This window comes from Eptatretus burgeri, chromosome 2, assembly GCF_056783735.1.
Source record: "Eptatretus burgeri isolate ZD-2024b chromosome 2, Ebu_testis_v1, whole genome shotgun sequence".
In the NCBI taxonomy this organism is placed as follows: Eukaryota; Metazoa; Chordata; class Myxini; order Myxiniformes; family Myxinidae; genus Eptatretus; species Eptatretus burgeri.
Genome location: NC_140962.1, coordinates 86,870,899 through 86,892,275, shown reverse-complemented (window position 1 = coordinate 86,892,275; position 21,377 = coordinate 86,870,899). Strand labels below are relative to the sequence as shown.

At 41.8% G+C, this 21,377-nt stretch overlaps 1 protein-coding gene and 1 pseudogene across 1 annotated transcript in view; one reads left to right on the top strand and one right to left on the bottom strand.

Annotated features, from left to right (window-relative positions):
* Positions 1–21,377, top strand: part of LOC147032500 (gephyrin-like) — a 194,093-nt gene that overhangs the window by 96,519 nt on the left and 76,197 nt on the right. The window lies entirely within an intron of this gene.
* Positions 1,845–19,813, bottom strand: LOC147032501 (uncharacterized; annotated as a pseudogene).

Genomic DNA, 21,377 nt, shown 5'->3' with positions numbered 1-21,377 from the left:
CTCTTTTGGAAAAAGCGTGCATGGTAACAATGGGAAGTAAACATAAATTGATATGTGTTTTTACCGTTTGTTCAAACGAGGAACTTGTCCAGCGCGACTTCTGACGGGTTTTCCCAGACCGCCATACATTATTGTTACGCTTTTTGGACAAGTATCCTGACATCAATTTTGTTTAGTGACCAATACTTGTAAAGTATAATGAACATTTTCCATGCAATACCATTTGAAGTTCAAATTATATCTCGTAAGTTCATCACCCCTGTATTGTCTAAGGCAGATTAATATTATAGGGCCTGTCAAATATGAACTGGTCTAAAAAAGCTCCTCCTCTTCTTCTATTTCTGCAATATTGTCCTCTGAATTTTCACACCCATCACCACATCCACAAGCATCGGTGCACACCAGTGTATTCTTTCGGCATCCACATCTGTTTGTCATGCAGGAACTGCTACAGGAACAGCTTCGAAGCTCCAAAAGAGCTTTTGGTGCTCGTGGATTTTCACTCAATACTGGTATCAAATTACCATCCTGAAGTTGCCAAGAATAGTTGGTTGGTGGTGGAATGTTGGGGCATGGCTTGCAGGATGACTTCCAAACCAACGCCATGAAAAACGCCCGTTCTGTGTGAGGTTTTAATGTTCCGAGGGTGGGAGGGAGTTGCCGGCCCTCCTTTCCATTCTGTGCAAACAGGGACCACCGTAACTCTCTCACACTCTCAACACTTCCAGATGGCTTGTACAAAATACATACGTAGCGTTCCATCTGCTTGAAAACCCACTCTGGCACTTCAGTACTTCTTCCAAAAGCAGTAAATGCATCTAATATGGGGCCATCACTACTCATAAATGCCTTGAAATGACTTGTGACTCCCTTTCCAGCAAATGTGTCCATGTTGTCTGTCCCTTTGAAGGCATACCATCCCACCAAGGCATCTGCTCTCTCTCTCTCTTCCAAGCTTATGGTAGCTTTCCCAGATTGGTATCCTTTCTCCATTTTTCCTAATTAAACAGGTCATTGGAGGAAGCAATGGATAGGTACCTGTGAGTAAAACAAGGACATCTGTATCTCCGGAAAATACATCTAATTTGGCATTCTTCTCTTTGTGCATGACATCGATAGCATTTAACAAGACCAACTGGTCACCTTCCTCCAGGTTGTGATGCCCTGCAGTCATTTCTGACATTGACACTATGTCAGACAAGTTGCCAATGGATTTCATCAGTGTGTGATGCATCACCAGAACCATCTTTGGGCTTCCTTTGTAATGATCTAGCAATTTATCCACGAGATATTGGGTGAGTTCAGCTTTAGTGTCAATGTGTGCCAGAAATGACTTCACATTCTTGATCTCTGTAGAATTATTAACATGGTAATGAATGCATGTGTTCTTTTTGGTCCTCTTGTCTCGTGTTGTTTCTTTAAGAGACCCAGCTAGATACTGGTCAAAGACTACTCGAATTTCCTTATATGGTTTGCTCATGCTGTCAATGATTTCAACAAATGTGGCTGCAAAATGAGCAGCGGTAAACCTCTCATCTGTCTTCGTCACCATGTTGACAATGCACATTGCGTCTACTATCAGAATTGGTGTTGCTGTGTCGCCATTTGCATCTTCTTCTGAAGGCTGATTTACATCTTCTGGTAGAGGCAGATTCATGACAGATTGCACTACCTGGGATTTACCAGATAGCATTATCATACTACCCATCTGGCTGAAAGTTGGATGGTGGAGTACTGTCAAATTCATATTCTCCTATTGCATCTTTCACTTGGAACTCAGGTCGACTTTTGGCGACAACCAGTAGTCTAGAAAGCAGGTTTCTCTCCTGTTTGATGGACATCAACTAGCCCTTAACCTTTGCCTTTACTGCAGGTCCAACATCCCTGAAGTAGGCAATGTTGTTCTCCTTCTGCGGATCCCAAAATCCAACTGTCTTTTCAACCATTCTACTCAAAACAAACTTCTCTATTGACTCTCTTCCAAGTTGATCACGATTTTCAATGTTCTGACGTACTTCACTAGGGGTTACAGTGAATGTCACCAGCTTAAACATGTCACTCTCCTCAAATTGGTTTCCTTGCTTGCTGATGACCTGCACAAGCTTTGCAGCATTTTGCACCAACTTAGTACCTTTATCGCCTGTTAATTCATGATGGAGGGATGATGCTTCTCTGCTTTCTACTCCAGCGTAGTCTTTAAACTCTTGTACAACTCTTGCCAATGTTGGAGCTATGATGAAATATTTTTCCAATGCCGATTTTGGCAGTCATTTTGAAAAAGCACCCCCAGGTGGTGAAATACTTGACTGAAAATTGGAAGACAAGTTGAAAGTGATTCAGTATGATGCCTTGAACAAATAAAAGTGAAAAATCAAAGTTGGCAAATTTATTGAAGTACTGATCAGATAGTGACAACTGCTGCCTAACTATAAAGGACATTTTTTTAATCAATTAATCGATTAATTATAAATTTTTAGATCAATTAATTTTCAAAAAGTTACACATTCAGATGAAACAGTGGTGGTTTAGATATGCTATTCTGAAAATGATTGAGAAATTAATTATTTTATTTTTATTATTTACTTATTTTAATTGTGCAATTAATCAATTATTGCACACCAATCCTTCCTAATTCCGACTCCATGTGCTGCAAGGCGGCATCGCCGGGCCAATTCTGTGCATCGCCGGGCCGGGCCAGGGCACTCCAGCGATGTCGTACACTGCAGGATTTGTTATTTATTATTTGAATAATATATTGCAGTGCACTTTGAATGTACCGCTACTTGTTTTCATTAAGTTTTTGGTAACTTAGAATAGGATTAGTAAATAAGACAAGTAAAATGATATATTAAGTTAATGGGTTGAGGATGAAGCATAAGCATGATGAGCCAATAGCCTCCTCCTATGTTTAAGGTTCCTTTCATTTTGTATATAACTCCACTGTTGCAACAAGAAGAACAGCTCAGCAGTTGCATATTTGACTCTGAGTTAGATATTCGTGTTTAATCTTTTAAGAGAAACAGATCCATTTATGAACTGTCCCCCACCTCAAATGGCAGTACCGCGGACTTTGCTCGAGATAAGGCAGAATGACTAAGTTCTATCATTGCCTCCAAATGTCATGTGCCAACCCCATCTTTCCCCGACATACCCACTGTCTACTGGACACTGTGTGCTTCTCATCCGAGAAGATAGAGAAAGTGATGTCTAGCGTTGACCCTGCTTCGGTGATGGGATCAGATGGCATCAGTGTCCATGTTGTGAAATCCGGCTCTGCCTTTTTTGTTGTTCCCCGTCTGCCGAGCCAATTCAGTCTGTACTTATCCATTCGCTGCCTCCCCTCTGCATGGAAGTCAGAATACATCACTCCCATCCACAAGAAGGGTATAAAACCAAACCGTACCAACTAGAGGTCAGTGAACTTGCTTGGAAAAGTCATGGAAGAAAGTCAAGGAATCTATAGTTGCTTCTGACGTCAAGTCTTTTTTATTTTCAAACAGTCTGATCTCTGACTTTCAGTTTGGATTGCGTCGTGGTCACTCAACTCTGTACATGCTTATGCTGTCCTGTTTCAGCAGTGGATAGAGGCCATCAATCTTCAACAAGACATTAGGACTGTCTCCCTGGACATTTCTCAGGCATTTGACACAGTGCAGCATTCTGCTTTGCTTTCCAAGCTCTCTGCCTGTAGCATATAATTCCTGGATTTTTCATTCCTCCACTCACACAGTGAACATGTTACAATCCAGGGAACCCTCTCACAGTAGAGGCTGGAGTTCCCCAAGACAGTGTTTTTGGCTCACACTTGTTCCTCATCGATATTTTTCCTCATCCATACCTCTCTGATACACCAGAAATCCCTTTCTTCCTTTATGTGGGAGACCCAACATTGTTTCGTACAATACTCCCATCCCTCTGATCGGCAGACAGCAGCTGTCCCTCTTTGCTATTCCGGAAATGATTCAATTCTAGGCTGATAAATGGAACATGTCCTTCAATTCTGGAAAATCTCACAGTCTCACACTTTCACTCCAGAACGATCGTCAAACGAACCCACCTATCTATTTCCTTGGTCATCCACTGGAAGAGGTTCAGTGTTTTTTTGAACTTCTGGATCTTGCCATCAGCCATGACCTTTCCTGGCCCACCACATAGTAAAGCTAGCCTCCCAAACCAGTCACAGACTGGGCATTCTCTGTTGATCCAATTTTTTCCTTGGAAAATCAGAGATTCTCACAGTCTATAAGGCCTTTGTCCATAGTTCAATGGAGTACTGCTCTCTGATATGGAGTGGTGCCCAGCATCACATCTGTCTCTCTTGGATTCTGTGAAATCTAAAGCTCTCAAAATTATTGGAAGCTCCTGTGATGAGGCTGAAGAATAAGATTTGTTGCTCTCACATTGCAGGCCGGTCAGTGGTCTCTCTGTTTTCTACTGTCTATTCTCCAACAGCTCTGTGTCTGTCTCTCTCTCTCTCTCTCTCTCTCTCTGTCTCTCTCTCTCTCTCTCTCTCTCTCTCTCTCTCTCTCTCTCTCTCTCTCTCTCTCTCTCTCTCTCTCTCTCTCTCTCTCTCTCTCTCTCTCTCTCTCTCTCTCTCTCTCTCTCTCTCTCTCTCTCTCTCTCTCTCTCTCTCTCTCTCTCTCTCTCTCTCTCTCTCTCTCTCTCTCTCTCTCTCTCTCTCTCTCTCTCTCTCTCTCTCTCTCTCTCTCTCTCTCTCTCTCTCTCTCTCTCTCTCTCTCTCTCTCTCTCTCTCTCTCTTCCTCTCTCTCTCTCTGTTCTCTCTGTTCTCTCTGTTCTCTCTGTTCTCTCTGTTCTCTCGTTATCACTTTTCTCTCGTTCTCTCTTTTCTCTCGTTCTCTCGTTCTCTCGTTCTCTCGTTCTCTCGTTCTCTCTGTTCTCTCTGTTCTCTCTGTTCTCTCTGTTCTCTCTGTTCTCTCTGTTCTCTCTGTTCTCTCTGTTCTCTCTGTTCTCTCTCTCTCTGTTCTCTCTCTCTCTCTCTCTGTTCTCTCTCTCTCTCTCTCTCTTTCTCTTTTCTCTCTCTCTCTCTCTCTCTGTTCTCTCTCTCTCTGTTCTCTCTTTCTCTCTGTTCTCTCTCTCTCTGTTCTCTCTCTCTCTGTTCTCTCTCTCTCTGTTCTCTCTCTCTTTGTTCTCTCTCTCTCTCTCTCTCTCTGTGTTCTCTCTCTCTGTTCTCTCTCTCTCTCTCTCTCTCTCTCTGTTCTCTCTCTCTCTCTCTCTCTCTGTTCTCTCTCTCTCTCTCTGTTCTCTCTCTCTCTCTCTCTCTCTCTCTCTCTCTCTCTCTCTCTCTCTCTCTCTCTCTCTCTCTCTCTCTCTCTCTGTTCTCTCTCTCTCTGTTCTCTCTCTCTCTGTTCTTTCTCTCTCTCTGTTCTCTCTCTCTCTGTTCTCTCTCTCTCTGTTCTCTCTCTCTCTGTTCTCTCTCTCTCTGTTCTCTCTCTCTCTGTTCTCTCTCTCTCTGTTCTCTCTCTCTCTCTCTGTTCTCTCTCTCTCTGTTCTCTCTCTCTCTGTTCTCTCTCTCTCTCTGTCGTCTCTCTCTCTCTGTCGTCTCTCTCTCTCTCTCTCTCTGTCGTCTCTCTCTCTCTCTCTCTCTCTCTCTCTCTCTCTCTCTCTCTCTCTCTCTCTCTCTCTCTCTCTCTCTCTCTCTCTCTCTCTCTCTCTCTCTCTCTCTCTCTCTCTCTCTCTCTCTCTCTCTCTCTCTCTCTCTCTCTCTCTCTCTCTCTCTCTCTCTCTCTCTCTCTCTCTCTCTCTCTCTCTCTCTCTCTCTCTCTCTCTCTCTCTCTCTCTCTCTCTCTCTCTCTCTCTCTCTCTCTCTCTCTGTCCCTCCCCAGCAACTCCAGAATGCATATGTTTTTGCAGTCACCCCAATCTGGTTAAACTTCCAAACTACAAAGTTTACAAACTACAACTACAAAGGTTAAACTACAAAGGAATCCTGTATTGTACTCGATGGGGTGTCCCTGCCACATTGTCCATAATACAACAGGAAAGGGCTCATAAGTATTTTCAGAAGTCACTAAATTTGTGGTAGAAGACCTGCTTGTGGATAATCACTACTGGGTTGACAAGAGCACTCAAAGAAAAGCAGGTTTCAAAGAATATTGCTAATTGTGTGATGTTGAATACCGAAAGGTACTGAAGCATGTCAGCACATCGTGGCTATCTTTGGAAACGGCCATAAACAGAACATTAAAACATTGTTTCCCAGCTCTGCAGAGCTACTTTAAGTCAGAGGGAAAGAAAGAGGCAAGATGCAAAGAATTGGAAAGGCTTTGCTAATGCTTATGACGAAGGTGTATTTACTACAGTTCATCTCCAGTGTGTTGCCAGCCTGTTACCACACATTTCAACACGTTTACACAAAGGTGAGACCCATGCTTCTATCATTCCAAATGCAAAAATTCATGGTGAAACTGTTTGGAAACGTTCGTCAAAATGGATGTCCTGAAAAGAAAAATTATACTATAATTTGAGAAGTGTGTTTGCGTGTTTTTTCTGTGTTTTGTGTGTGTGTGTGTGTGTGTGTGTGTGTGTGTGTGTGTGTGTGTGTGTGTGTGTGTGTGTGTGTGTGTGTGTGTGTGTGTGTGTGTGTGTGTGTGTGTGTTTGACTTATACGCACTCCTGAATCGCTGGACGGAATGAGTTGAAAACTGGTCGTTGTACTTGGGTAGTATACGGGATGGTTTTAGGTGGTTAGAAATTATATTATTACTGTTCATTTCTAATTATATTACAATGCCCCCTGTGGTGATTAATGGGGGGAAGACCCTCTCATAAGCAGGCCCTCGCTACTCCTATGGTTGGCAGTGAGTGCCCCAGAAGCAGCTGGGGAAAGAGAGTGGCACTTCTCCATGTGGAAGTATTGCGTTGCTCAGCCAGTTGGTTGTCCAGGTAGTTCAGATGGCAGAGCACTGGTATGGTTTGCCAGAGGACCTGGGTTCGATTCCTGGTCTTGGCCCATAATTTTTCCACATATATTTATAATGTTCTATCCTGTTCATTTCTAATTGTATTACTTTGACTCTGTGGTGATTAATAGCGGACACGGATGTGTCCCTCCATGGGGGGGAAGACCCTCTCATGAGCAGGCCCTCGCTGCTCCCATGGTTGGCAGCAAGTGCCCTGGAATCAGCAGGGGAAAGAGAGTGGCACTTCTATACATGGAGAAATTGTGTTGCTCAGCTGGTGGGTTGCCCAGATAGCTCAGATTGTAGAGCACTGGTATGGTTTGCCAGAGGACCTGGGTTTGATTCCTGGTCTTGGCCTGTAATTTTTCCACGTATACATGCGGAGTTTTAAATAATGTGTAAATACAACTCTGTTGTTCTTCTTTCGGCTGCTCCCGTTAGGGGTCGCCACAGCGGATCATCCATTATGATCCGCATATTGATTTGGCATAGGTTTTATGCCGGATGCCCTTCCTGACGCAACCCTGGTCACCTCTTACAACACAGAGATAAGGATTGGGTTTCGCCATGATTCTGGGCTGCCCTGCACCCTCTCATAGCGTGGCCCAGCGCAGAGCACCCGTCATCAAGCGATCCTCCAACCCAAGCCTCCGAGTAGCCAGATTACAGGCGCACGCCACTACGCCCGGTGTGTAAATACAACTCTGGACATTTATAAGCATTACAGCTGAAATGCCATCACAGCTGACATCCAGAGTGTCAAACATTGTGCGAATTGGACAAATAAACACTTTTTTTAGCAGTCAAAACTGCTGCTCAGGTCAATTCCGCATTTTAAATTTTGAAAATTCGACTCAGTTTCAGAGATTCCAATTGTTATCACATGTGTGGAAACAAAATAAAGCCACAAACACTTGGAAACACCCAGAATGTCAAACAATATCTGAAATGGACAAATGAATACTATTTTAGCAGTTGGAACTGCTGCTAAAGTCAATTAGCCAAGCAGGAAGATGGGGTTCCCATGCACCCAATTGATATATTTTTACAGCACGGTGACATCGCGCTGTTATATAATTGGCTATTCTGTCCTGTGGCTTCTGTCACACTTATTGTTGGGTGTGATGTGGGCGGCGATTGCCGGGTGGATTGTGGGTGGAGATTGCCGGGTGAATTGTGGGCGGAGATTGCTGGGTGGATTGTGGGCGGAGATTGCCGGGTGAATTGTGGGCGGGGTTAATGCGGAAGAGCGACGTTTTTTGTGCTGAATCGTTTTCTGTGTGATGCCGGAAGTTGATTTTCTGAGCAGGAAGTGATAATCTTCCTGTTCCGTTTGTTGTTGACGCGCAGCGTTGCAACCCTTGTTTTTCATCGTTTTTCACCAGAAGTGTTTTTAAAACGTCTTGTGGAGGTGATTTCTTCCTCTTTTTTGGTGACAGAAGTGGTTATTACAGTGCGGCGATATCGCGCTGTTATTAATTGGCTATTCTGTCCTGTGTCTTCTGTCACGTCTTCGTCACATTTATGGCCGCGTACGTCCCTTTGATCTGAGGGCTATAAATAGAAATTTGTCCAACGTCACAACTCTTCCTATCATGCATGCTAATTCACCGTGTCTACATTTTCATTTTATAACTGTAAAATTGTTTCATCATTCTTAACCTAGACTTTTACTGCCCCCAGCCGCGCAATATCAAAGTATTCCCTTCTTCTTCTAACTTACTTTTTTGTAATCCTCAAGGTGTCTAGCAAATGAATTTTTATGTTCCCATTGCAAAATGTCCCAAGGGGTCCATTTGGCATGCAGCCACTAAAGTCGAAGGTGTTGAGGGCATACTCCTGACAAACCTCCATGGTGGCATCCTCTGACTGCTTCAGCAGCTCATTGATGACTGAGTACTCAGTGAAGGGTTGGTTTATGAGGGTGAAATAGTCAATGGTTGATTTTTGGGAAGGCTTGGTGGCAAAGCGCATGTAAGTGGTTACTACCCCTATTTTAGGGCATGCCCTGACTCGAGTTGGCATTTTTGAAAGTCACAAAGACTACGACTGGTCATGAAATTTGGTTCATTGCGCAATTTGGTTCATCGGACAAAATGCAAAATTACTCTAAACCAAAGCCATGCATGTTTTCAATATTTTTTTATACTATTATATCTATATCACTGTGCCCCATTTGTAAATACATTTTAGTGAAAATAATCTGATGCACAGAAGAACAAAAGCATTTTTTTTTAAACGTGACGTGCAGTCGGACATTTGGGTTGGAAAGTTCGGTCAAGCCGCTGTAATTAACTATCCACCTGGATCATCTCAATTTTTCCATATGACCTTAAAATATATAGGATCATGGGTCTATGATGTATATTACTGAATCTACAGGATTTTTATTGAATATACATGCCCAGTATTGGCCTTTTTTCTTGTTTCACCTTAAAATATGACATATATTAGACCATGGAAAAATACAACATATAAAACATTCTATATGAAATTTCTCATCTAATCAAAAGGTTGTCACCCACCGTCTGAGAAAATCAGCATTTGTGTCGGTCAGTGGTGGATTCGCATGATATATGCACATTCTGGCATATTTTTTATTTTTTCTTGTTTTATTGCCCTTTAGAGCCTGGGACTATGAAATCCCCTAACAAAATGACTAGTTTATCAATAACTCATATTTACGTGTCTTAAATTATTCAACTTATTACCAATAATCAATGTAAAAAAAATTGAGATGATCCGGGTGGATACTTAATTACAGCGGCTTGACCGAACTTTCCAACCCAAATGTCCGACTGCACGTCACGTTTTTTAAAAAAAAAATGCTTTTATTCTTCTGTGCATCAGATTATTTTCACGAAAATTTATTTACAAATGGGGCACAATGATATAGATATAATAGTGTAAAAAATATTGAAAACATGCATGGCTTTGGTTTGGAGTAATTTTGCATTTTTGTCCGACTGCACGTCACACTTTTTTGAATTTGATTAAAAAATTCATTTTCTTTAAAAAAAATTTAAATATTTTTCCAGGTATTTTTAAAATATTTTATTAATTTAGAAGGCAGTTAAAACAGTTTTGGAGAATTTAGAGAGCTTTTTATTACTCCCAGAATTGATTGAATTGAAAATTTACGTCCAAGAATTTGTTCGATAAATCTTCTCTCTTTTAGTGCTTTTCAGCATCTGACAGTCACTGAATGGAGCAGTAATAAAAAAAAATAGGTATGTATTATTTCTTAATAATCCCAGAAATTGGTATTTTGATTATTGCATTAGTTGCTAGAATAAGTAACATACTATGACCTTCATTTATTTTGCCAAAAAAGAAAAATTAGGTAATTTCATTGAAAACTTGCAAAACCATCAGAATAGGTACCCCTTCTTCGAAGTATCATATTTCGATATATATATATATATATATATATATATATATATATATATATATATAATTAATTAAGCGATACGGTTTTTTGTTCTGAACTCAGTTGGACTTACACTTTCAGGAAAATGTAGTGAGAAGGCAATGGAACAAACTTCATTTTTTGAAATTTTTGAAACAGAGTGGTAACTCAGCGCACTTACATGCGCTTAGCCTGGTGCCAGTAGCTGAGATGAAGCCACCAAACCCTGGAACAAGTTGCTTCTCTCCACTGCTCTCCACCACCCGCGCAAGTGACCAAACATGATACTCTTGGATGCACTTTGAGTGCACCTCACTGTTTACGGTGGGTGGAGTGAACACAGCTCCCTCCAGAAATTTGGGCCCGACTCGATTATAAATGTGGACAGGGGCCAGGGTCTTGGGCGTATCCACCTTCAGGGAACGCATCTTGTTCTGCTTGTGGAGAGGGAGCGTCCGATCTTTGTTGGTGGCATCAAACCCTGGTTTTACCTCCTATATCATGATTCCACTCGTGCTGTTCACCACTTTTGAGCCATGGATGTTTGTCGTTATTTTCTTCATATTGTCCACTCAAGATGGAACACGTCATTGCCCTCTCCAGTAATAATCTGGGGAGCGAGGAAGGTGCAAACCTCATCAAGAGCCTTGGCCAGCACCGTCTCACGTTCCAAGCTGAAGTCACAAGTCTCACAGTGACCCAACCTACTGAGGCTAGTGGTGAGTTGTTTACTCTGGTGGAGGTGCCATATGGTGGTACAGAGGAGTGTGTGTTTTGACAACTTCCACTCTCCCTTTGTCACAGCATGGCAAATGTGCTGGAACAGTAAAGAGAGCGATTAGCATTATAGCATGAGAGCAACAAGCATAATGTAAAGATATTCCTACAAAATTTGACAGACCTGTTATTACTCAAAAAAAAAGCTCAGCACATGTCAGGGTGGAGGGATACCTGGCCTATAGAGAGCATGATGCTTCTCGTCTTCTCACACTTCTCCACATCTGCATCACCAGAGATAACAAAGTTTAGGAACTTCACGAGGTCAGGCAGGAGGAGTTCATCTGATGACTTGACCGCAAGGTCCTCAGCTCTAGGAGGCCAGGGAAGTGACTGACTCATTGAATGCCCGCTGGATTATACTACGAAGGAGCAGGTCCACTTCCTCTTACTTGTCTTTGGACCCCAGCTTATATGCATAGGCCACCACATCTGCAACAGAGATGCTGGCACTGTGGACCAGGTTGTAGGTGATGCAGCCTTTGTCACCTGGGATTGACCTTGGCAAAGGCGATCCACTCATGAATATCATGGTTCTCAAGTTGGGCCTTCAGCTTCTCATTTCTGTACTCTGGATTGGTGAAGCCATTTCTCTCCAACTCTTGGATGTTGAGAAGATGCAGCAATGCAAGTTGCGCAACGCCATTAGCAGGAAGATGGGGTTCCCATGCATCCGGTTGATATATTTTTTCCTCGCTTACTTTTTTTGTAATCCTAAAGGTGTCCAGTAAATGACTTTGTATGTTCCCATCTTGAAAAACAAGCCTGGTGTTGGCTTAGTGGTTAGGGTGGTGGCTTGGGATCCCAGAGTCCTGAGTTCAAGCCCCGTCGGCTGATGAATTAACACCAGGGGGTTGACTCAGCCTGTCATCCTTCCGAGGTCGGCGAAATGAGTACCAGTGTACTGGTCCCGGTGTATGCCCCGGTTAGAATAGATGTACCATATCCCTGTGTGTCGTAAGAGGCGACCAGGGTTGGCGTCAGGAAGGGCATCCAGCCATAAAAACATTGCCTCAAGAAAAGCTAACCCCTTGCACAGCAAGGAAAAATGGCTGGTAAACGGTCATTTTGTTCCCATCTTGAAAAATAATGAGGTATAAATGGAATACTTTTGATTGAGGATGACAACCCCTCTTTTTCCTCATCTGAGACAAGTCAGGAAGCTTGCCATATGGGTTCATTTTTAAATATTTGTGCGAATTGAGACATAACAACCCTCTGAAGCATGAAAAAAAACCTCATCAATCGATTCCTTATGCCAAAATTATACTGAAAAATGGGGTAATTTGTCTCTGTATGATGTCTAGTTCAAAAGTTATATCGATTTTCGTCGGAAATCTAAGATTACCAGCAAGATGACTGCCAAACGGACCCCTTGGGACAATATTTTATGATGGGAACATGAAAATTCATTTACTAGACATCTTGAGGATTACAAAAAAGTAAGTTAGAAAAATATATCAACCGGGTGCATTGGGACCCCATCTTCTTGCTATACTAAATTAAGAAGTTTAAATTTTGAAGCCTGGTTTTGACTTAGTGGTTAGGGTGGCAGAGTGGGATCCTAGGGTCCTGAGTTCAAGCCCTGTTGGCCGCTGAATTAAAAACACAGCAGGAGGTTGACTCAGCCTGTCATGCTTCCGAGGTCGGCAAAATGAGCACCAGTGTACTGGTAAGGGGGACACTGCATCAGCGGCATAGCCGCGTCCCAACCAATGATGCAACCAGCAGCCACAGGCTGCGAGAGAGAGATAGAGATAGAGATAGAGAGAGAGAGAGAGAGAGAGAGAGAGAGAGAGAGAGATATATATATATATATATATATATATATATATATATATATATATATATATATATATATATATATATATATATATATATATATATATATATATATATAATTTTGAAATTTGACTCATTCTAGAGGTTATCACATTTGTAAAAATGAAATAAAACCACCAACTGGCATCTCCGGGTGTTTACAAGCATTGCAATGCATCAAGCGATTCGTACGTAAGTATGAAGATGAGGCATTTGACAATGAGTGAGGAAAGTGAAAAAAAAAGTATTTGAGCACTTTATCGTTAAACCGTAGCAGCCTGTTCCAACTCAAGGAATTGTTGAGCAGGCCAAACATAATGGTGAATTAAGACCCCAGCAAGCTGACTGAGGGCTGACCAAGGATGATGCCTTGATAAAGGATAATTAAATAAGGCCGTTAATTATCATCAAAAGGGGTGTTTAAATTAACACAAACACCCAATTTTCAATCATGCCCTACCTTGGGAGTTCCCTTTGTATGCATGCAAAGTTTTGGGCTGACAGGTTTCATGGTTTTGGAGTTATGGAATTGATGGACTAACACACACACACACACACACACACACACACACACACACACACACTGACATTTATTATTATATATTTCCTGTGGTGCCTCTTCTGACTTTGAAATCAATGCAGAGTCATCTGCGTATCTCAAGTTGTTAATGTTCTAAACACCAACGTTGCAACCTGGTAGAACAACAGTATGCGGTGGCAAAGAATAAAACAAACTGAAGCGATAGTCTGAAGTTTGATGGCCAACACTGTCATCAATTTTGAATGTGAAATTGGCTCACACTCAGAACAACATGGTCCCTGATATTGGTTCCAGTCATCAAAGCAGCTATAAAGCTACATGGGAGTACAACAAAAAAACAGCCAAACTGAACAAATGTTCTTTCTTGACACTAAGTTTGGTGCAATTGAACTCTGACATTTTTAAATTCACCTGAAAAATATGTGCATATGGCATCATGAAAGTGTTGCATTATTTTTGTTATTTCTGTTTGGTCACACTAGTTTTCCTTAACTGGGAAAAGTTGCACTCCTGTACATTTTTCCTGGAAAATTAAGATTTTTGGTTCAGAAAGCTGTGTTCGATGTGTATCTGAGCCTCGAAAGACCATCCCTCCAGGGGCTGTGGGCCGAGGCAACCCCCAATCTCCTGGCCTCATAGGCTTTCTCAAAAAAACTTTTCTGGTTCCAACTTGGCAGCTCTGCACATCATACTTGTGCTAAATCCTGCACATTAAAGCTTTCATGCTATATTTTTGCAATCATGGCCCATTGAGCTGATATCAGTCATATTTTAATTCAAAACAGAGGTTTGAGAGACTATTGAGGCGATGGGAAACCGGAGAATATGAATGTACAAACAGACAATTTCAGCAACATTCTGCACATTAAAAGTCTCTCGAGTATTTTTTTTCTCTCTCTCTTTGTAGTGCAGGCACGAGTGGCTGAAATATTTTTTGTCAGTCTAAATATTTACAAGCACATTCAACAATGATGATATCGAGTAAGGTGGGGTAAGATGTAGAAAGTGTTGAACATTGTTCCTCCCCTCCCCTCTCTCCACCTACCCCCACACCCTTTGTGAAACTTATAACATATCCAACACATCAATAAGAAACTAGAACAGCATTCGGTGGAGCGCATACCTCCGCCAGGCTGAACAGTTTACGTTTTGTATCCCACTGATCGGCCAGATCTGCATCCGGGCCTAAATCAAAATCGAATCGGCTTGTTCTTCTCACATATCCAACTCATGCATCAAGTTTTGTCATAATCTGTCCACAACTTTTTGAAATATCACTTTATATTGTGTTGTTGGCCACATCTTTCAGTGGTGAAGAATCGCTTTTAAAAAATTATCGGATCTGGATCTTCACCAAAATCTAAACAATCCGTCCTTGTCACACACCCAACCTGTCCACCAAGTTTCGTCCAAATCCGTCCATAACTTTTTGAGATATCCTGGTCAAAGACAGACAAACAGATAAACAAGCCGGTAGGCGGCGATGGGTCGCCGAGCATGGAAACGATAATGTATAGAGCAAAATGGATGTCATATAGCGGATAGGGAATCACCTTAAGATTATGCATATCAAATCTCATCCAGTTCCATCTACTGATAACTACTCGGTATCCATTTGAATGAAAAGTAGCGAAAATGTGGTTTGAAATCGGAAATCCCCAAATAAAAGTTTGAGGGGGTGCTGTGGGTGAACAAAGATCTAAATCGAAAATCCGGCTTGATCATTTGTGCACAATGTATTCCAGACGATTAGTGTGAATTTTCATGACCATCCGACCATAACCCTCGGAGGAGTAGCATTTGGCGCGAACGTACCTCCAGCTCTCGCATATTATCGATTTTTGCACTAATTGACCTTTGACCCCTGACCTAAGCGAAATCGGTCAATATGTCCTGAGGCAAAGTTGTAGTAATCATTGAGTACCATGAACCTGCAAAGTTTCATTCGTATCGATGGACTCACCTGGTCACTAGGGGGCCTTCAATTTTCGCCAATTTTCGCGCATACCCTAATTGTAGGGGGCGCTGCGAGTAAAGTATTCCATATGTCACAAAAACCGGAATATATTTGATAGAGCATCACCTGTAGATCATTCGTGCCAAATTGCATAACCCTACGTGGGATAATGGCTTTCGGAATTGATTTTGCCTGAACGGTACTGATTTTGAAGGTTTTTCGGTTGTTGCTGGGGAACCAAAGCGTCCCTGGCAACCATCACAATTTCCAAAGCACAAGGTCATAAGATGTACCTACTACCCGAGTGTGATCAAAATCGACCCACGTTTCTACCAATTATGCTGATTACAAACGAACAAACATCCAGACAAGCAGTCATAGATTGGTACTTATGAAATCGTCAACTTGACCTCTGACCTTGTCTAATAAAAGCTGTCTCGAGAAGGTAGCGACGCAAACCAGAAGTTTCTACGATGATTCGGCATCAAACCATCAAAAAATCGAATGTTTTGGATGTTTGACCTCACTGTGACCTTGACCTTTGACCGATTTTGACCAAAATCTAATCAGCGCTAGCCACCACCCTCCTGAATCACGTGGTGTAATTTGACATTGGTAGCTTCTTCCGTTCTCGAGTTATCTTTACCAAACCATCAAAAATCGAATATTTGACCTCAGTCACCTTGACCTTTGAACGATTTTGACCAAAATCTAATCAGCGCTAGCCATCACTCTCCTGAATCACGTGGTATAATTTGACATTGGTAGCTTCTTCTGTTCTCGAGTTAATTTTTTTTTTGATATTTGACCTCACTGTGACCTTGACCTTTGACCGATTTTGACCAAAATCTAATCAGTGCTAGCCATCACCCTCCTGAATCACGTGGTGTAATTTGACATTGGTAGCTTCTTCCGTTCTCGAGTTATCGTGCCTACAAACACACAAACAAGCAGTCATAGACTGGTACTTACGAAATCGTCAACGAGACCTCTGACCTTGTCTAATAAAAGCTGTCTCAAGTGAAGGTAGCGCCGCAAACCAGAAGTTTCTACGATGATTCTGTACCAAACCATCAAAAATCGTAACGTCGACCGAAGCAAAAATCTCCATTTCTCCACACAATTATTTTATATTATCTTATCAAAGTCACAAAACCGTAATATTCGGCCATCCACCAACAATCTTTGCATAATCTGATGGCTTAGCGAGTCAGGCATGCGACGATAACCTTTATTGGGATAAAAAAAATGACTTTAAAACACCATCTTTATCGAAAACACCGTCAGCGCGCACACGGAAAACTTTTACGTGACTCAACGATGCGTCTGCTCAAGCGCACTGCATCACGTGACGACCCGTGACGCGTCGAGTGAAATATTTTTTATACAATCTTAAAACGTCTCCAAAACATTCGATTTTTACCAGAATTTCGATAACCGAATTTTAAGCGTCCCAAGCGATCGCAAAAACCGAAGACAAAATTAAAATCGAAGTTAAAACGAACTCGTAACGTCGAGCGAAGCAAAAATCTCCATTTCTCCATGCAATTATTCAATATTATTTTATCAAAGTCACAAAACCGTAATATTCGACCATCCACCAACAATCTTTACGTAATCCGACGGCTCAGCGAGTCAGGCATGCGACGATAACCTTTATTGAGATAAAAAATGACTTTTAAACACCATCTTTATCGAAAACACCGTCAGCGCACACGGAAAACCAACCATACGTGACTCAACGACGCGTCTGCTCGAGCGCACTGCATCATGGGACGACCCGTGACGCGTCGAGTGAAATATTATTTATACAATCTTAAAACGTCTCCAAAACATCCGATTTTTACCAGAATTTCGACAACTGAGTTTTAAGCGTCCTAAGCGATTGCAAAAACCGAAGACAAAATTAAAATCGAAGTTAAAACGAACTCGTAACGTCGAGCGAAGCAAAAAATACTCCATTTCTCCACATTAATTTACGGAATTATGTTTGACCTCACTGTGACCTTGACCTTTGACCAATTTTGACCAAAATCTAATCAGCGCTAGCCATCACCCTCCTGAATCATGTGGTGTAATTTGACATTGGTAGCTTCTTTCGTTCTCGAGTTATCGTGCCTACAAACAAACAAACTCACACACAAACAAACACAAACAAACAAACAGAAATGGAAGTGATCAATATACTTATGAAATCTTTAGATTTCGTAAATAGCAAAGTCTGGAAGTGATCAATATATATTGAATTTCCTTGGTTCAAAAAGGAAAAAAATCTTTAGATTTCGTAAGTAACAAACTGACAGAATTACTGACAATAAGGGTCACCTACTTCAGCGACCCAACAGACAGGGGTGAAAGCATAACCTCTGTCCACCTTCAGCAGTGAAGGTAAAGAGGGACGACTTGCCCCACCTTTTCCGACAAGAGCATCCTGCCTCACCTTACTCTACATGTTTTGTTTTTTTAATTGTATCAGCATGACTTGTTTATTGTAGATTCTATTACTCTGCACCCTTTTCAATACGATCAAATCATTATTTACTGCAGTAAAGTAATACAAAAATAGTCTATAACTTTATTGGTCAAATGGCTATTTAATCCAATTAACCTTACTTAACCTAACCCTTTTACTTTCAGGTTGCTATTTCCTCCCCTCCTCTTTCCCCTCCTCTTTTTCTGTTTGTTCATTCCCTTGCTCGTTTTGGCCATATGTGGCCCCACTGCTCTACTTCTTTTGTACCCTCTGCCACTTCACTATTCCATGAGCCCCGTTCTTGTATAAAAATAAATAAATAAACAAGCAGTCAGAGACTGGTACTTACGAAATCGTCAACTTGACCTCTGACCTTGTCTAATAAAAGCTGTCTCTCGAGAAGGTAGTGATGCAAACCAGAAGTTTCTACGATGATTCTGTACCAAACCATCAAAAGTCGAATGTTTGACCTCACTGTGACCTTGACCTTTGACCGATTTTGACCAAAATCTAATCAGCACTAGCCATCACCCTCCTGAATCACGTGGTGTAATTTGACATTGGTAGCTTCTTCCGTTCTCGAGTTATCGTGCCTACAAACAAACAAACACACACACAAGCAAACAAACACACAAACAGATGACGGAAGTCATCAATATACTTACGAAATCTTTAGATTTCGTAAGTAGTATATGTAGAACTTCAAAATCAATTAAGAGCCTTGGAATAACTCAGTGTGAAACACTTATTGAACATGAGCCTTGGTTCAACAATACCTCTTGATGTTTGTCATGTCAAACATGATGAGTTTGACTTTTTTTTAATGCTGATTAATTTCATTGTTACTGGGCATGCCTACCCATTGCTTCGCTGATGGGTTTAATCAAAAGACAGCATGTTGTAATTCACAAAGATGTTGCAGTTCTATCTGTGTGTGTGCCAATGGGGATGTAAGATAAAGTAAAATATGTGAAAAAGGATCTTTTATAACACGTAATTGGTGGTGTGGCTGTGGTTGTTTGTGTGCTAATTCCGTGTAGTTTCATATATTTTTCTTTTGCTTCCAGAAGTATTACTATTACAAATAAGTATAAAATTTTGTGTGATCCTCCCATGTCCTTCCAAAGCATTGGTTCTTAATCTTTTTGGGCCACAACCCAAATCCAGACCAGTGGATATGCAAGCAACCCATGGCCTAAAAATCAAAATCAAAAAGTGAACAAATCTATAATAATAAATGTTAGTGTGTGTCCTTTCGTCCATCTGTCAGTCCGTCCGTTCGTTTCCTCCATAACTCAAACACCATGAAACCTCGCGGCCCCAAACTTTGCATGCACACTAAGGGAACTTCAAGGTGGTGCATGAATGAAAATTGGGTGTTTGGGTTAATTTAAACACCACTTTTGAAGATAATTTCAGGGGTGCTCACCACAAAAAACTAAAATAAGCCCAACCAAGGTGATTGCGGCACCATCTTGGTCAGCCCTCTGTCAGCTCGCAAGAATCTGAAGCCACAATTTATTTTTATTTTTGGCCTGGTCAACAAAGCCTTGGCTTGGAACAGGCCGCAACAATTTCTTCATGATAAAGTTTTTTTTTTCCACTTTCCTCACATATCATTGAATGCCTGATCATCATACCTACGAATTGCTGGATGCATTGCAATGCTTATGAACGCTCGGAGACACCAGCGTTCATGGCTTTATTTCATTTCTGAACGAACGTACCATAAGCTCTAGAATCTCTTAAACAAAGCCAAATTACAAAAATTAAACTTCTTTATTGACTTCATCAGTAGTTCTGACTGCTAAAAAAAAAGTGTTCATTTTTCCAATTCGTACATTGCTTGGGCATTTCCAAGTGCATGGGTTTTATATGACTCATCGGTAATTGCTTGCCAAGCCAGCTGTTCCATTGGAGTACATGCTTGAGTGTTTAAGCCACTTGGCGAGCGCACACCAAGCTGCTTGGTTGTTCATTTCAAAGCCACCAGAAGCGACCCGTCGCTTTGCTGATGGAAATTCCAATCTGCATGATTGCTAAAAAAAATTTTTTTAAGGGAATAAAAATTAACTTTCACCCTTTAAAAATCTGTGAATAAATCCACCCATCCTCGCTCCCCTTCCCCTCCAACTCCCGACCACCCTCCACCATCTTAATATTCCCATCAGCGAAGCAACAGGTTGTTTTTGCTAGTCACGGCTTTATTTCTAGTCACGGCTAGAATTGACAGCATCAACCAGTGTTACTGCAAACTACATATTGCATTAATGAACGGGATAATTTTGCTGAGCTGATGCTAAATCTTCGAAGTGTGGCTTCATCATGGACAGGCTGCAGCACAGATTGTGTTCAGGCTGCAACCTGTTTCAAAGCTTCTTCTTTGTCACAGGCAGTGCTGAAAAACCTGCCTCACAAAGATATGTAGTCATGAATGGCAGGAAGACTTTCACAGCTTCTGCCCCAATAACAGCCTTTTCTGCATGGATATTTACCCGGAAGGCGCTGAGGAACTCCGTTTGCATGCTGAAATTGTTGTGCAGTGCGTCATCATACTGGGTTTCAAAAAACTGTTCCTGTAGTCCGACGGTCATTGCAATGTCCTCAGGCAAATTTTCTGCATCCACATGGAAAGGGTTCCACACCCAGCTGTATTTCTTGATATCGTCAGTGGCATATATTGTTCAAATTATTCGCTCAGCTTCTCCAAGTGCTCCACACAGATGTAATGGATATTGTCGAACGATGCTGTTTCGTCTTCCTGGAAGTCTTCTCGAAGTTGATTCATGGACTGGAAGGCAGCAGTCCTCCCTCGCTCATTTTACCCTTTCCACAGCTTCAATTTCCATCTGAATGACGATAGCTTTTCTGTCAGTCCGATGAGTGTGTGGTCACGGCCTTGCATGGAAGTGTTCAACTGGTTGACTTCACTGAAGATGTCTGCGAGGTAAGCAACTTGGAGCAACCATTTCGGCTCGGAAAACCTTCCAGATAGACCATGTTTCTTCTTGTGCAAAAATAATTTGAGCTCAGTCCGCAAGACCACAATTTACTGAAATACCTTTCCCCGCGAAAGCCACCTGACCTCAGAATGGTAAAGCAAGTGCATGTGTTCCGATCGGAAGTCTGAACACATACCTTGGAACAGCCTCGTGACCCACTCAAAACTGCTCGGTGACCCAGCTTTGGGTCATGATCCAGGGTTTAAGAAACGCTGTTCTAAATGATTCCTGATGTCATAGCATAATGTTAACGTTGGAACCACTACCTGAAGCTCCCATTACATCTTCTTCCTCTGTCCCAGAGAGGGGCTTTTAAGATGAGAGGGGTTTTCAAACTTTGTGATTTAAAAGGACACAATTTTTTGTTCCAAGTAACACATGGACACACACACACACACACACACACACACACACACACACACACACACACACACACACACACACACACAGGACTTTTAAAAGTCAGGACCGCTACTT